The sequence below is a fragment of the Sciurus carolinensis genome, chromosome 6, assembly GCF_902686445.1.
Source record: "Sciurus carolinensis chromosome 6, mSciCar1.2, whole genome shotgun sequence".
NCBI classification, from domain to species: domain Eukaryota; kingdom Metazoa; phylum Chordata; class Mammalia; order Rodentia; family Sciuridae; genus Sciurus; species Sciurus carolinensis.
The window spans coordinates 149,274,008-149,290,721 of NC_062218.1; the positions used below are offsets into that span (position 1 = coordinate 149,274,008).

The following is a 16,714-nucleotide window of genomic DNA, read 5'->3' on the forward strand; positions in this document are numbered from 1 at the left end:
AAAAGAATGTGGCTCTTGCACCCAGTCAAATGAAAATGTGGAAGCAATATAAAGAAAAATAGTCATATTCTGGGCCTGATGAGCTTAGAATCCGATCCTAAGAGGCGATTATTCTCCAGGGAGCTTTTACTTACCCCAACGAGGCGAGCGTTCCTAGGGAGCAGGCACCATTAGAGGCCACAGTAAACAGCGTTTCAAAGTGGCAGTGTTCTCTTGGAATGTGCGGGTAAAAAAATTCTCTTTCCTATGGCATTTTTCATTTCTCTGATTATTTCAAGTCAAGGCGTGAAGCTAACAGTCCCATGGAAACGCAGAGAAGAGACACTAGAAAGAAAGAACTGTAACCAATGAAAGAAAAGGAGAAAATAAGCGACCTCACTAGGCCCAGCAGTGAAGGAGAAGAATACCCAGTCTGTGAGTTTGGGGCCCCGTCCCAGAACAGCGAAGGCAGTGTTCTTGGGCTCGGCTGCGCGTTTACACAGCAGCACCACTGTTACGTGGGGCTCTTGCATTAATTTCTACTTTCTATGAATCAATGAGCCAGCAATACCAAAATTCAAAAGTAATTTTTTTTCTTCCATGCACCATACAACAATGACTTTGTCCATTTACCTTTTGCAATGCATGTAATTAGGTGTGAGATAATTATGACCTTCTCGCTCTCTTTGGGGGTCTGGAATATAATTCTGCTGCTGGGTTTTAAGGGCACTTAAGAAAAGACTCTGCAGTGACTTTTAAGTGTGTGCTGGTGATGAATTCACTCTCAACGTTTCAGAAGTCAAGTTTTATAGTAATCTTGGTTCTTACTGATTACCGATTACACAAAATAAAGAAAGTGGGACCAATATTTTATCCTTAAAGGTTATGCAAATGCTTCAAAGATACAAAAAAAATCAGAATTATTTATGGGCTTTTTGATAGCTATGATTTTCATATAATCCTTTTACCGAGTTGCCAATACAATTAATTGGGTAAGTGTCATAAATGAGTGACTTTATTGAGGGATAGTTATTGGTGGATCCATAAATAAAAGTCAGAATGAGTAACAAGCCTATTTTGAGGGTAATAAAAGGGGAAAATGATCAAACTTTGGAATAAAAAGTAAAAATGAACATAATACCTAACTTCATGAAAATTTTTACTTAAAATCTTGATTGGTTGCTACAGTGATTGTGAACTCTATATGTACTTGTGGATTGGATCAGACTACTAAGAAGAAACACGGACAAAGAAAAGACTTTAAAAAGAAGCACCTATAACATCTAAAATCTGAATAACTGTAGTTGTAGAATACAAGCTAGGGTTTCTAAGAACATGAAATTTACCTAATATTTGGGACAGGCTAGAATTTGTTATTGTTTGTTCTAATTATTTATACATGACAGTAGAATGCATTTTGACACATCATACATAAGTGGAACATAACTTCTCACCCTTCTGGTTGTATATGATGTAGAGTTGCACAGGTCATGTAATCATATATGCACACAGGGTAACAATGTCTGATTCATTCCACTATCATTCCTACCCCCATGCCTCCTCCCCTCCCTTTGCTCACCTCCGTCTTGTCCAAAATACCTCTATTCTCCCGAACCCCTTATTGTGAATTACCATCCACATATCAGAGAAAGGCCTTTGATTCTTTGGGATTGGCTTATTTCGCTTAGCATGATATTCTCCAGCTCCACCCATTTACTGGCAAATGGACAGGTTAGAATTTTTTAAAAAGAAATTTGACCTTTCACAGATCTCTATCTGCTGAAAAGAAGTGTTCTTGAGCCCCTGTTACTTTTATTTCTTCTTTCCTTTTATTTCTTCTTTCAGAATCCTCTGAGTTCTCAGAAAAAAATGTGACCTGGAATCACAGATTCAGCTAATTGCTGACTGTTAGTACCAAGAGGTAATTGAAGATCATTTAGTGCTGTTCCCTGTCATGCTGAGCACATGCAATTTTGGGACAAGTACATCCAGAGCATCTCTTGGGCTCTTTGATGACTAGCGGGAACAAAGTCCAGGGACCTGCCACTGCTCATTTTCCACATTGCCTAGAAATTCTAAATATTAGTGGGCATGTGGCAAACTATCTGTACCACGAAGATGGAATGAGATGCGAGTGTCTCACTAATTAGAATCCTAGTAACATATAATAGCTAAGGAATACTATGTTCGGCTTTTGTTAGATGGGTAGTCTTGTCTGGGGCTGCTGGAATTTCCCGACAAATCATGTTAAAAGATCACACTTTGCAGTTTTCATGTTTCCATTCAGCAACTCTTGTGCACTTAAGTAAATATAGCATTTTGTGTCTGCATTTCTCATTGTCTACAACAGGCATTCTTGATTTTTAAAGTGTGTGTTTTTTAAGCTTTTATATTCTTGATGCTCAAACTTGCTAATTAAAGAACCAATTTTTGACAGGTTTTTTTCTCTGTTGCCCATCACCAATACCATACAGCCAGGATGAACTTCATAAGCTTAAGACTAATTATTTTCTATAAGTTATGCCAATTTTACTGAGCATTTTGTGCCAAGACTGTGCTAAACTCTCTAAATACTATGACTCATTTAATTCCAATAACCTTAACAAATTGACACAATTATTTTTTTTAAACAGAGAAAATGGAGGCAAAAGAATGAAGTATATACGTAACTATGACTTTTCACATATATAGAAAGTAGTTGGTACTTAAAACAGTTTAACAACTCACCTTTAGAAGACATCTGGATTGTTTCCAGCTCTTTTTACTGTGAACAAAGTTGCTTGTGAACAAACTAGAAGCCATACACCAAGAATGAACTTAAGTTTAAGACTATTTTCTATGAGATGTGCAAATTTTTAGTGATACTTACTGTAATTATTATTAAAGCACCTTGTGCCTCTAATTTAAATTGGTGAATTATATGTGAATTATAGCTCAATAAAGTCATTTTTAAAAAGAGAATAAAGTTGCTATAAACATCTGTAGAGTTTTGTGTCAAAACAAATCTTCACCACTCTGGACTAAATGGACAGAAGTTGATTCTTAGATTGTATAGTATTTGATGTTTAGGGTTTCTTCAAAATAATATTTAGTGTTTTTAAAACACTGTTGTACTACTTTCCACAGTGACTACCATTTTGCATTCCTGCCTGTAACTGAAGAACCTAGCTTTTTACATCATTACCAGTATCAGGTAGTGTCCTACTTTTTATTTTAGTTGTTCTAATGGGTATGTAGTGATGTCTCATTAAGGTTTTAAATTGCATCATTCTAATGGCTAATGAGCTTGAACTTTCATGTGCTTATTTCCCATTAATATACCTTATTTAGTGAAATGTTTCTGAATGTCTTTAGCTAAGTTGTAACTGAATTATTTGCCCTTTTTTTCTTTTTTTAAACTTTTCAGTATTTTTTTGTACCAGGCATTGAACCCAGAGGTACTTTACCACTGAGCTATATCCCTAGCCCTTGTATTTTTAATTCTGAGGCAGGTTTCACTAAGTTATTTAGGGCCTTGCTAAGTTGTAGAGGCTGGTTTTGAACTTGTGATCCTCATGAATTGCTGGGTCACCAAGCTTGGCTGTATGTGGTTTTCAACTAATTTTCTCTCCGATCAACTTGTCTTTTCATTCTCTTAACAGGGTATTTCACAGATCAAGTTTTGTAAATCAAGTTTCATAAAAAGGTTTTAATCAATTTTTCTACTTAACACCTGTAGCTTTGGTATTAAGTCTAAGAACTAAGAATCTTGATGATTCCTCCTATGTTCTTTTTAAGATGTTTGTACTTAAAATTTTAAGTCTGTGATTCATTTTTAGTTTTTTTAAGCAGTGTCAAGTTTAGTTTGTGGTTTACACATCTGTTTATTTCAATGTCCAATTGCATTAGTACCACATGTACAGCTATGCTTAAGCCATTAAGCCATTAAGTTGTTTTTATAATTTTATCATACTTTTGGATTCTTTTTTCCATTGTCTACTTATCCACCAATACCAATATATCTGATTACTGTAGTTATATAAGTCTTGAAGTAGATTGATTCCTTCCACTTTATCACAATTGTTTTGTAGTTATTCCAATATTTTTGTCTTCATTCTGTAGTAATCTTGTAACTACACAATATCTTCCTTTATTTTAATAGTAAATGTATTAAATATATTTATCGATGTGAGAATAAATAACATGTTTTCTTGTTGAATCTCCCAGTCCATGAACGTGGTACACCCTTTTATCATTTAGGTTCTTTTTAAATTTCTTTTATCTGCATTATGTAGTTTTCAGCATATGAAAACTACAGATATATTTTATTTGGTGTGCATATGTTTCTTGTTAACAGATTTGATTTTGTGCTCCTGTATTTCACAACTTTCATGAATTTATCAGTTCTAGGAATATACACACACATACACGTACATATACACATATATACATTTTAAGCTGTTTATATTTTCTACATAGACAATCAGGTCACCCCCAATAAGTATAACTTTATTTCTTATTTTCTAAAATATATGCCTTTTATTCTATTTTCTTGCCTTGTTATACAATTAGAACTTTCGAGATTATATTAGAGTGAGAATCAATACACATGTCTTATGCTTATTGTAAAATTGAGTAAAATCCCTCATACTTCTATTTTCAGAATTTTATAAATTAGTGTATTATAGTTATATACTATTGTATGGTTCATTTTGACATACTCATACATGCATATAATTTGCTCCACTTCAATTTCCATTACTATTCCCCTCTTCCCTCCTCCTTTCCTGATATACTTCCTCTACTCTATTAGTCTTCTATTAATTTATTTTTAAGTGGGTGCATTATAGTTATACATAAAAGTGGAATTCAGTATGATATATACATATAGCATAGTTTGTTAATCTCATTCTATGATTTCTCCACTTTCCATTCCCTCCTTCCTTCTGCTAATCCCTTTCTTCTACTCCCCTGTTCTCCCTTATGTTTTCATGAGTGTACCTTTCAAAAAACAAAAAGAAAATTCCTTGTTTCTACCATCTGCAGATGACAGAAAACTTTCTGGGTCTGGCTTATTTCACTTAAAATGATTTTCTCTAGTTCCATCCATTTACCAGAATGGAGAAAAACTGAAAATATTTTCTCTAAAATCAGGATCAAGGTAAGGATGTGCTCTCTCACCACTCCTGTTCAATATGGTACTGAAATTTTTAGCTAGAGAAAACATGCAAGAGAAAAAAATTAAAGGGATAAAAATAGGAAAAGAATTCAAATGATCTGTTTGCTGATGACATACTTCTGTACCTAAAAGACCCAAAAGATTCAAACAGAAGATGATCAGAGCATATAATTCAGCGAAGTAGCAGGATACAAGATCAGCATACAAAAACCAATAGCTTTCCTGTACTCCAATCATGAATCTGCTGAGAAAAAACAATTCTATTCACAATAAAAAAATTTACTTGGGATTAAATCTAAGCAAAGACCTTCAGAATGGAAATTACAGAGCCTGGAAGAAGACAATTGAAGACCTCAGAAGAGAAAAAGACTTTCCATGTTTTTGTGTAGGCAAAATTAATTATTGTTAAAATGACCATATTACCAAAAGCAATACACAGATTCAATGTGATCACCATGAAAATACAAGTGACATTCTTCACAGAACCTGAAATAATGGTCTTAAAATTCATGTGGAATATTAAAAGACCCAGAATAACCAAAGTTACACTGAACAATGAGTATTGTTAGTGGCATCACAACACATGGTCTCAAATTATACTACAGACTAGAGTAACACAAACAGCATGGTATTGGCATTAAAACACATGAAGATCAGTACAGTACAATAGAAGATAGAAACAAAGGCACATGGTCATCTGAGTCTTTACAAAAGACTAAAAATATACATTGGAGAAAATACAGCCTTTTAAACAAATGGTGCTGGGAAGCCTAGATATCCATATGTGAAAGAATGGAACTAGATCTCTGTCTCTAACCCAGTACAAAACTCAATTCAAAGGGATCCAAAACCTAGGAATTAAACTATGGAATCAAACTAGATGCTCTTCAAGAGGTGAATGGATAAAGAAAATGTGGTTTATATACACAATGGAATAGTACTCAGTCTTAAAGAATGAAATTATGGCATTTGTGGGTAAATGGATGGAGCTGGAGAGTATCATGCTAGGTAAAATAAGCCAAACCCAAAAACCAAAGGCCAAATGTTTTCTCTGATATGTAGATACTAATTCACAATAATGGGGGTGCTAGGGAAAAACAGAGGTACATTGGATTAGGCAGAGGGGAGTGAAGGGAGGGGAGGGGATATGGGGGTAGGAAAAATACTAGAAATAATCACACATTATTTCCCTATGTACATGAATAATTATATGACTGGTGTGATTCTACAAAATGTACAACCAGAAGAATGAAAATTTATACTCCATTTAAGTACAATGTGTCAAAATTCATTCTATTGTCATGTGTAACTAATTAGAAAAAAATTTAAAAATTTTTTTAAAAGACCTAGGAATTAAACCAGAAACACTCAAACTGCTAAAGGAAAACAGTCAACATGCCATCATATTGGCACAGGCAACAACTTCATAAATAAGAACTCCTGAAGTTCAAGACATAAAACCAAGAATCAGTAAGTGGGATGGCTTGAAATTAAAAAGCTTCCACACAGCAAAGGAAAGAAGAGTGTAGAGAAAAAATTTTTGCCAGCTACTCTTCCTATAGGAAATTAATATCCAGAATAAAAATTTCAAAAAACTTAACAAACTCAATCAATAAGTGGGCAAATAAACTAAACAGACTTTTCTCAAAAGAAATGCAAATGGCAAGAAATATGAAAAAAATGTTCAATATCCTTGGAAATCAGGGAAATACAAAACTACACTGAGATTTCATCTCACTCCAGTTAAAATGACAATCATCAAAACACACATAAATAATAAATGTTGATGAGAATATGGGGAAAAATGTATGCTCATATACTGTTGAACTACAAATTAGTACAGCCACTTTGGAAAGCAGTATGGAAATTCTTCAAAAAACTAGAATGGACCCACCTTTGACCCAGTTATTCTTTCCTTGGTATTTATCCAAAAGAACTAAAAACAACATACTATAGTGATACATGCATACCAACATTTATAGATGCACAATCCACAATCATAAAGTTATGGGAACAAGTTTAGGTGTCTTGTAAATGAATGAATAAAGAAAATATGATATATGTAAACAAAAAAATTTTACTTGGTCATATTGAAATTATTTTCTGGGATTTAAAAAATTATAAATGGGTAATTATATTAACTGATTTTTCTGCAGTAGTTAATATAATCATGTTTTTCTCTATTATTTATAATTGCTTTGAGATTATCTGGCTCTTCTTTTTCTATGTTCCTGAAATGGATATTGATGTGAGACTTTTTCTCTTTTCTAATGTACATGTCTAGTGATATAAATTTCCCTCTCAGTACTTTGTTAGCTATTTTCTACAAATTTTGTTGTGTTATATTTTCACTTTTAATATATTTCTAAAATTTATTTTATGGCTATGGGTTATTTTGCTGTGTATAGTATTTTTCAAAAGTTTAAAACTTTTCCATTATCTTTCTGCTATTGATTTCTAGTTTGATTTCATTGTCATCAGGAAAAAAAAATTTGTACAATTTTAATTCTTGGGGTTTGTTTTGTAGACCAGAATATATTTTATACTGGGCATTTTTTCCATAGCACTAGAAAAAAAATGAATACTCTGCTAATCTTAGGAATGTCCTGTAAATATCAATTAGAGTACATTGCTTCATGCATTGTTCTGTCTCTGCTAATTTTCTTTGCTCTGGAAATAAACAAGAATAAAAATCCATTTTCTTTCCTTGAATTCCACTGGTATCCCATGTCCTCTTTTTAAATAAATTTTAAAATTTTATTCAAGTCACTGGTTTCCAAGTTGCTCCAGGGTGTCATGTGTGTCCACTTGCCAGGGGTCCTGTACTTAGGGGAAGAAGGTGGTGCTCTAGCCACCAAGTCTTTTAATAAGCATTTTATTTAACCATTTATATCTAATGTGATTATTGCCATGTCAGGAATTGTTTCTGTTTTGTTCTTTTTTCTCCCACCTCCCTATGGTTATTTCAACATTTTTTAATTAGATTTTATCTTTTCTGGTTTTGAGTAGATTTTCTAGTGGCTACTTCAGGTATTAAGTTATATATCCATAACTCTTTACACTCCATTGTTTCCCTTACTGTACCAGTCTGAGTGAAATGCAGAAAACAGATCTCTCTTTACTCTCCCAATTTATTATTTTCTTCAATATTTTCTTTACATATATTTAGATCTATATCAGTTTTTGCTTTGATAGTGAAGCATAACTTAGTTTAAAAAGAAAACCTACTGTATGTGCCCATATTTTTCCTTATCGTATTATTCCTTCCTTCCTTCTTGATGTTTCAAGATTACTTCTTTTATCTTTTATGTTTAAAGAACTTCCCTTAGCCATTCTTTTAGGGAAATTCTGCTCATTTTCCTTCTCTCAGTTTTCCTTCCAAGAATATCGCGGCTTCTTCATTATTTTACTGGTGACAGTATTCTTGGTTGGAAGGTTCTTGTTGTGTTTAAGCACTTCAATATTATTCTGTTTTCTTGTGACCTCCATGACTTCTCATGGGGGAGGGGGTTTTCTGAATTATTCTTGCTCTACAGATACGCTGTCATTGTTTTTGTCAGTTTTCAAGAATTTACCATCTTCAGTGTTTTGATTTTTCATTTTGATATGTCTTAGTGTAGATTTCTTTGAGTTAATCCTGCTTGGGGTTTGTTTAGGTTCTTAAATCTGTAGATTCAAGGTCTCCCTCAGGGTCTTCTATATGCTGGGAAAGCCTGTTTTGATCCCAACCTTCTATATGTCTAAAATTAGTATTTTATCTTACTCCTTGTTTCTCTAGCAACATACACATTTCTGTCTTTTCTCCCTCCCTCTGGCCCCTTCCCACCACACACAGAGTAATAGAGCCTTGGATTCTATTAATATATGGGCCATGTGCCCTGCTGGCTGACCTGAAAAACACCCAGTGGAAATGGCTTGCACATCAAACCAGGTAACTAAGGTCATACAATGGAATGTTGTACAAACTTTAAAAAGAAATCAGGTATGCTTATGAGCTTGGAGGCTTTGGGGGGCATATTCTAGGTAAGGAAAGTAAGTTGTACGTGTAGCATTTTCATTTTAAAAATAATGACTTTTGAAGGACCAGATATTTGCATGATCCCAGTGATTGTCGGCTGCATTCTGATGTCACCTTTGGTTATTGCAGAAAGGTAGAAATAGCTTCTTAATGTTTGTTCCTACAGGTTTCAATCAATTTACTCATTATAATAAAAGTGAACTGCTCTTTTCCTTTCTAAAAGATTAAAATTATTTTAAAAATCCATCTCATTTCCCTCATGAAGACATTTATTTGGAGACAAGATTACGTGTTGGGTCTGAGATGTTTCTCTGTGGTCATTCAAGTGTCAGCTCAGGGTCCTTGGCTCTTATACATTTAAGGATGGTTCGGCACAAGATATGAAAATGCCCTTTTGATTACTGGGAGCAACTTCACTGGGCTCTGTTTACCTAAGCTAAACAAAAGCAGAAATGAGTGAAAAAGTGAAAATCTTCATGAGTTAAACCAACTCCATATTAGAAGATATCTGGTTTTTAGGATGAGAATAAGCAGATGGTTCATTGCCTTTGTTATTGTGTCTGGACTTTCTGTCACTCTTCAGAAAAATATGAACATTTATGTATGAGTAAGGAAAGCAAATTAAAACGTAGGAATCCAAGTGACAAGTTATAAGTAACAAAAGAAAAAATGTTAAACATTTTTTGAAAAGGAAAGTGGGTAGCATTTTTAAAGAAATTTTGACTGCAGTGAATGAGAAAACAAATGATTCATGTCTAATAAAAAGAAAAAGAATCCTAAAAAGCAGGGTCACCAAATTCTTCAAACAAACTGACGTGTAGTAAAATTATGGGGAAAAATCTTTTCATGCTCACTTTGATAAGCCAATGATGATTTGACTTAATTACTTTTAGTCATTGGAAAGGCAAGGGCTTAGATTAATCGCTGAATAAGTAAAATAATTTTTAATACTTTGAATGCAAAGTAACAAAGTCTTTTAGCTTAAGCAGATGCAAACAGTGGCATATGATTAATGGGCAAGGGTTAGGAGCAGCATTGAACAAATGATGAAAATATGAAGAAAGCTGATAATTTGAGAGATTAGCCATAAAACTAGTTCCTCAGGGCCAAAAGGGATGGATGGCAGGCTGTTACCCAGGGCATCAGACTTCTCTGAAAGTGTAATAAGAATGAATAAATTTCATTTATCACAGCTCCTATTAGGAAGAAGACAGTGTAAGCAGTCTGAGAAGAGGTGAGCAAGCCCCAAGGTTAATTCCCCTACATTAGTGGTTCTCAGTCAGAGGTGATTTTGCCCTTTGGGGGACATGTGGCAGTATTCACATTATTTTTTGGTGATCACAACTGACTTAGGGGTACCATGAGCACCTAGTAAGCAAAGGCCAGGGATGCTGCTGAATCAGCTACAGAGCACAAGACAGCCTCCCACCACAAGGAATCACCTGGTCCAAAAATGCTTCCTAAATTCTTAAGCTGATGGGTTCGGACAACTGCAGAATTATTGAGTAAATGAGGCAAGTTTGGTTGGTCTTATATATCCCTCCCTCAATGAGGTCTGGCTCTTTCTCCAGATTGATGTTGAGCAAACTTTAAGCAATTTAAACCTGTAAGAAATCTCATGCTAGGCCTCCAACAATGAATTTGATTTCCAAAATAATTTTAGAAAGCAATGATGAAGTAACAGTGATGAGCCTTCATACTACATAGTATTGAAAGGGCCTGAACAGAGTCAACTGAAAAAATAGCAGCAACTGCCGGAGTACCCCCAGTATACACTACCTTCTTGGTCCTTTGCCATTAATGAATTTATGTGGTATTTAATGTTCCTAAACCAGATGTCGCACAATGATAATGACCTGTAGACTTTTTTTTTAACATGCATAACTTAAATTTTAGATCAATTTAGATCCTAGTGTTAATTAAAAGATTTCACATGAAAATACAGATTTTTGTTGTTGTTGTTGAAACAAGCAAAAACAAACACAACCTGGCAATAATGGATACACATTCTGTAAGTTAGTAGGTAGCCATTGCTGAATATTGGCCACCAACTTGGCACAGAGCACAAGTACCCCCATTCCACAGCTGGACTAGTTCAAGAGGTTGCATTACCTGCCTGGTCTCTGCAGAAATTGTTCACAATTTCTGTCCTTCAAGATTATATAAATGCTCCCTTTGCTTTACTCATTAGGATAACACCAATAAATTTCAGAATGTGATATGCAGTTTTGCCTACATTAATTTTCATCAAGTCAATTTTAGGCAACTTTTGGCCACTTTTGCTTTATTTACAATTCTGACTTTTCTGTGACTTTCTTTTGTTCAATTAATTAAGTTTCCTGACTGTTCCTCTTTCACCTGCTGGGGTAGACAGCAATCTCCTTTGCTATCCACTTCATCAGCTTACTTATTTTCAGGATATAAAACATGCATAAAATCATCCCAATAATATTTTGACCATTGTGTAAATAAATTAGGAGGAATAACTTACTGAAATCTGCAGAAAATAAGTTTTAGAATAAAAATACTGATGTTCAAACTATGTATAGCCAAAATTCTGATGTTTTATAGCATCAGATCAAATCATTAGGAGGTCACAAAAAGTTTGTATTTGAATAATTTGCTCAAATCAATGCATGAGGGGAAATGGATTCATTTTCATATTCATAAAATATGGGCAAGTTTTTGCATTGTCTATGTTGTGTGATAGAAGACATCTGTAATGATTTATTTCAAATATATGGAGAACTAATGAGCTGTTTGAAATATAATCATTCCATTTGTATAAGATAATGGTTCTCACGTATTTTGGAATCAGGGCTCCTTTACACTTTTCAAAATGATTTAGGATTCTAATGGGTTTTTGTTTATGTGGATTAAATCCATCTATAATTACTGTAGAAGAGAAAATTAGAAATTTTTAAGATATTTCTCTTCATTTAAAAAATATATAGTAACATACAGAACATTTTAATGATAAATATATTTTCTCAAACAAGAAAATAGTAAGAATCTTTAAAAATCTGTTTAACATTTGGATTAATAGATGATAACTGCCAGGTGTGGTGGTACACACGTGCCATCCCAGCAACTTGGGAGGCCGAGGCAGGAGGATCTCAAGTTCAAACCAGCATCAGCAACACAGTGAGGCCCTAGATAACTTAGCAAGATCCTGTCTCAAAATAAAAACTAAAAAGAGCTGGGGGTGTGGCTCAGAGGTTAAGTACTCTTGGGTTCAAGCCCTGGCACCCCTCCCCCCACAAGGATAGCTAGTTTCTCCTACCTGTTTATGAATTGAATCTGTTGTGCTATGTTATTCTGGTTTAAGATGAAAAAAATGTCCAGCTTCATCCATAGTTGGAAAGGGGATGATTCATGGACCCCTTGAAAGGGTTTTAGGGGACTGTCATGGCCGGTTTTGTGTTCAATTTGGCTAGGTGACAGTCCCAAGTTAATTAACTGAACTTTAATCTGTGTGTTACCATGAAGGTATTTTGTAGGTATGATTAAAGTCCTCAGGGTGGGTTTAATATTAGTTGACTTTAAATAGAAGAAGTTATCCTATATCTAAAGGGCATGATTTATTCAGTTCAAAGGCCAGAGAAGCAGATCTGAGCCTTCTCTGAAGAAGAAATTCCATCTGTGGAGAGCATCTTCAGCTCATGCTTGGGAGTCCCAGCCTGCCTTCCTGGTGGCCTGCTCCCTGCACTTCACACGTGCCTAGCCAGCCCCCACAGTCAAGCGAACAACTCCTTAGAACTCATCTCTTAATATCTCCCGCTGGTCCTATTTTCCTGGTTGAACTCTCATGGATATGGGGACCCCTTGGGGACCTCACAGCTCACTTTGAAAGTCATTGGCATAAAACATGTATTACAAAGTCTTTCTTGTCATTTACCTAATTGACAATTATATGAAGCCAATAAGACAAATTTTCCCTTCTAAGACAGTATATTTTTCAAATGACGTGCATCTGTCGGCAGCTATTAATCTTGAACCTTGTATTCCTTGTTCCTGTTCTGGTCCTTTACCAATCCTTATCCTCTACCACAATGATCTTATAATATATTTGGAAGCATAACTGAAGTTATAAATATTCACATTTCTTAACATACACATGCCACAAAAATGGTCCTTGGAAATAGAGGAGATATATATATATTATATATATATTATTATTTTATATATATTATATTATATATAATATAATTATATATTACATTATATATTGTATTATTATATTATATATTATATTATTTATATTATATTATATATAATATACACCTATAGATATATTATATATACATATATTATATATAATAGATAATATATATAATATATAATATATAATATCTATATTATATATAATGTATCTATATTATATATTATACATATATAATTATACATATATATTATACATATAGATATATATATTATATATATGTATAATATATGTATAATATATATGTATAATTATATATGTATAATATATAATATATATGTATAATATATATGTGTGATATACACACTTTAAATATTAATATCTATAGGTATACATATTAATATTGCTATATATGTATATCAATAGGAACTTATCATACATTTATTATATCTCTACTTCTAAGGTATCAGTGAAAAGTGATACAAAGGAAAATAAGACTGTTTATGCTCAAGCAGCTTATAATTTATCTGAGAAAAATTATTTACTCCTGAAGATATGAGATTTGATAAACCAACTAGGAATTTGTGAATACTGCTTTGAACCTTAGGCACTGGTACAGGGTCACTTTCATCCATTTCAGCTACTTTTACTATGGGATCCCTATATCTAATTCCACCCACCAGTCGGTGAGTTTATGGACGACAGGGATGAGGACCCATCAACAGGAGCTTATGAATCATGTTGGCTTCTGGGGATGCAGAGAATGAGTACCACAGAGAAAGGTGAAGAGGAAGAGGAAAAGTGGAAAAGTTAGATGAAATGGAGAAACCAAGAAATTGAGAGATGGAATGCAACTTTGTAAAGACAATAAAAAAAAAATTGAACTGGGTAAGGAGGAGTGTGTTAAAGAGTAACAGTGCTAACTAATGAAAGGTTTTCATTTCTTGAAAGACTGGCAAGTTGCCTGTATTTCACTGTAAGCAAGAGGGGGCATAGTACCATGGCTGAATATGAATATAGGTGAGACAGATCTGAGTTTGGGTCCCAGCACCTTCATGGATGAGCTATGGCGTCTTGGATACATGACCAATCTCTTTTGACCTCGATTTTTCTATCTGTGAATGTCTAGAGAGTTATTGCGATAAATTGTATAAGGTATGGATGTGAAAACATCTACGTGAAAGTAACTACAGAGCTCGCAAATGGTGACTCTTACCACTCAGTAACCTATCTGTTAATATCTGGATCCAGTAGAGATCAATGCAGTTGGTGATAGGTCATTGTGATCAGAGCCAACAAGGAAAACCTGCCTGGCTTTAGTACTAGTTTTATTTATGAGTGTGTTTATAAATAACCACATAGTTTAAGTTTCAAGCAAGCTCTCTACTTGAGTGAAAGTCTTAAACTTCATTTTTAGAACACATTGCTGGGACTATTCCTGAGTAAACTGTTACAGCATAGTGTTCATGGGATGAATCTTAGGTTTTACACCAAAATGTACAGTTTTAATAATTATACATATTTAAGTGTAAGGACAGTAGATTTCTACAAGTACTTTAAAATTAGTTTGGGAGAGGAATAATATCAAATACTATTGTACACTCAGACCTATGATATAGCTGCTAGTTTAAAGTAAAAATTCAGAGCCTATTACCATGTTATATATTTGTGTTTAAGTATAACACATATGAACCCCCCTTTTTAAAGGCATTACAGGTAATACCTGTGTATTTTGGAGAAATTGTCGATTGAAATAGATGTTATAGGAACACGATGACAGTAAGAAAAAAATCACACAATGACCTTTGTGCATAATTTTCTATCTTTGACTTCGGGTACTTTATTTCCTAGATAGAAGGGCTAGACTTTCTCAAAGTCAAACCTGCACTCTTGTGCAGGCCCTGTGCCTGCCTTGCTGTACACTTTTGTAAAGTAGTTATTTGGGATCGAATTAGAGTGGAACTAGAAACAGATGCAAACTTCATCTGCAAATAAAAGCTTTGTACAAACTAGATGTGCTAATAAGGAGTGTGTGTGGCTCACGATTACAAGATTTCTACACGAGATAAGCATGAATCAATATAGTTCAAGCAATGGACCTGGACCAAAAACAGAAGATGAAATAGAAACTCAGTCTATGTGAGCCACTATTATTAGCAGCATGTCATTGATGGAGACTGATACTCAGAATGATTAAGTCATCTGCTTGATGTCTCAAATTGGTGTCATGGCATGACTATCTTACAATTCCTAATCTGACATACTTCCTCCATACACTATTAACTCGAGGTAACCACAATTTCTTTATTTCTATTCAACTGACTTCTATCCATTTCCAATGACTTAAGCAAAAATACGATTCACTGGCTAACAGAATTGAAATGTCTTGACAGGTAGTGTGATCAGTTCTCTTTCAGGTTTCAGGCTGGCTCACTCCATGTGGAAAGCCAGATGGATCTTAGGAAACTCCAGACTACAGAGAGACTCGGTGGAAAAGTTTCAATAGAATGTATTTATGACTTTTACTTGGTGAACGTCCCAAGAAAGACTGAGCTTTGATAATTCCATAACATATACTGTGTCATCTGGAAAATTCAGGGTTCTATGATGTCACTTTTGAAGAAAACCAAGTGTTTAAATGCAGCGCAAATTCTCAAGACATTGTCAGAAGAATTATAAGGAGAGTCATCAGTGATTTTGTGGATTTAGTAACCCTTATCAAAGCCAATGAGGCCATGTATAGTTATGGTGAGGAGCCAGGGCTTTTAAGTTAAACAGTTCTGGGTTGAAATCCTCAACTTCTACCAGCTGTGTGACGTTAGGCAAGTTACTACACCTTTTCAAGCTTCAATACCTCACTTGTAATGTGGGAACAATGCTATGAATAATTCATAGACAATGTACGCAGGGTGCTTGGTACTCTGTCAGCTCCAAGATTAGCCATCATTATGACAGCAGTAAGAAGAATTTATATATATGTGATGAAATACTGTAAAAAGAGAAAAGCACCTACTGTGGTTCCTAGAACATAGTTGGTAGCACACATACATTTGTAGATTTGATGCTAACTTGCATTGATACGAGTGCCTATCTTTTATATTTTCAAGAAGCCTTTCTAAATTTCTTTATTCACACCACTGATTCATCTTTGGCTCTGTATAATTGAACAGATTTAATTCCTAATTATAGATTACTTACAACATAAGCTATTGCATTACTATTCTCTCCAATTTGAACTCAAGTAACTTTTTCTGCAGGAATTACACCTTGCTTTTTAATGATTCTTTATAGCATCAGCCTGAGCTTACAGTGATCAATAAATACTTGTCAATGGATTGACCAGGGGAAGGGACTTCCTTTTCTCCTGTAAGCCCTATAAGTCAAACAAGACTGTTGT

The 16,714-nt window shown here is 34.2% G+C and overlaps 1 protein-coding gene across 3 annotated transcripts in view; it reads right to left on the reverse strand.

Annotated features, from left to right (window-relative positions):
• Atp10b (ATPase phospholipid transporting 10B (putative)) overlaps nucleotides 1-16,714 on the reverse strand; it is a 333,470-nt gene that overhangs the window by 247,580 nt on the left and 69,176 nt on the right. Inside the window, exon 1 of one of the 3 annotated variants that reach the window (XM_047556624.1) lies at nucleotides 135-220. The exons of the other annotated variants lie outside the window; for them this stretch is intronic. The gene's annotated coding sequence lies outside the window, so the exon portion shown is untranslated. Of the gene's footprint in view, nucleotides 1-134; nucleotides 221-16,714 lie in introns of those variants that run through there. 3 annotated transcript variants of the gene reach the window in all.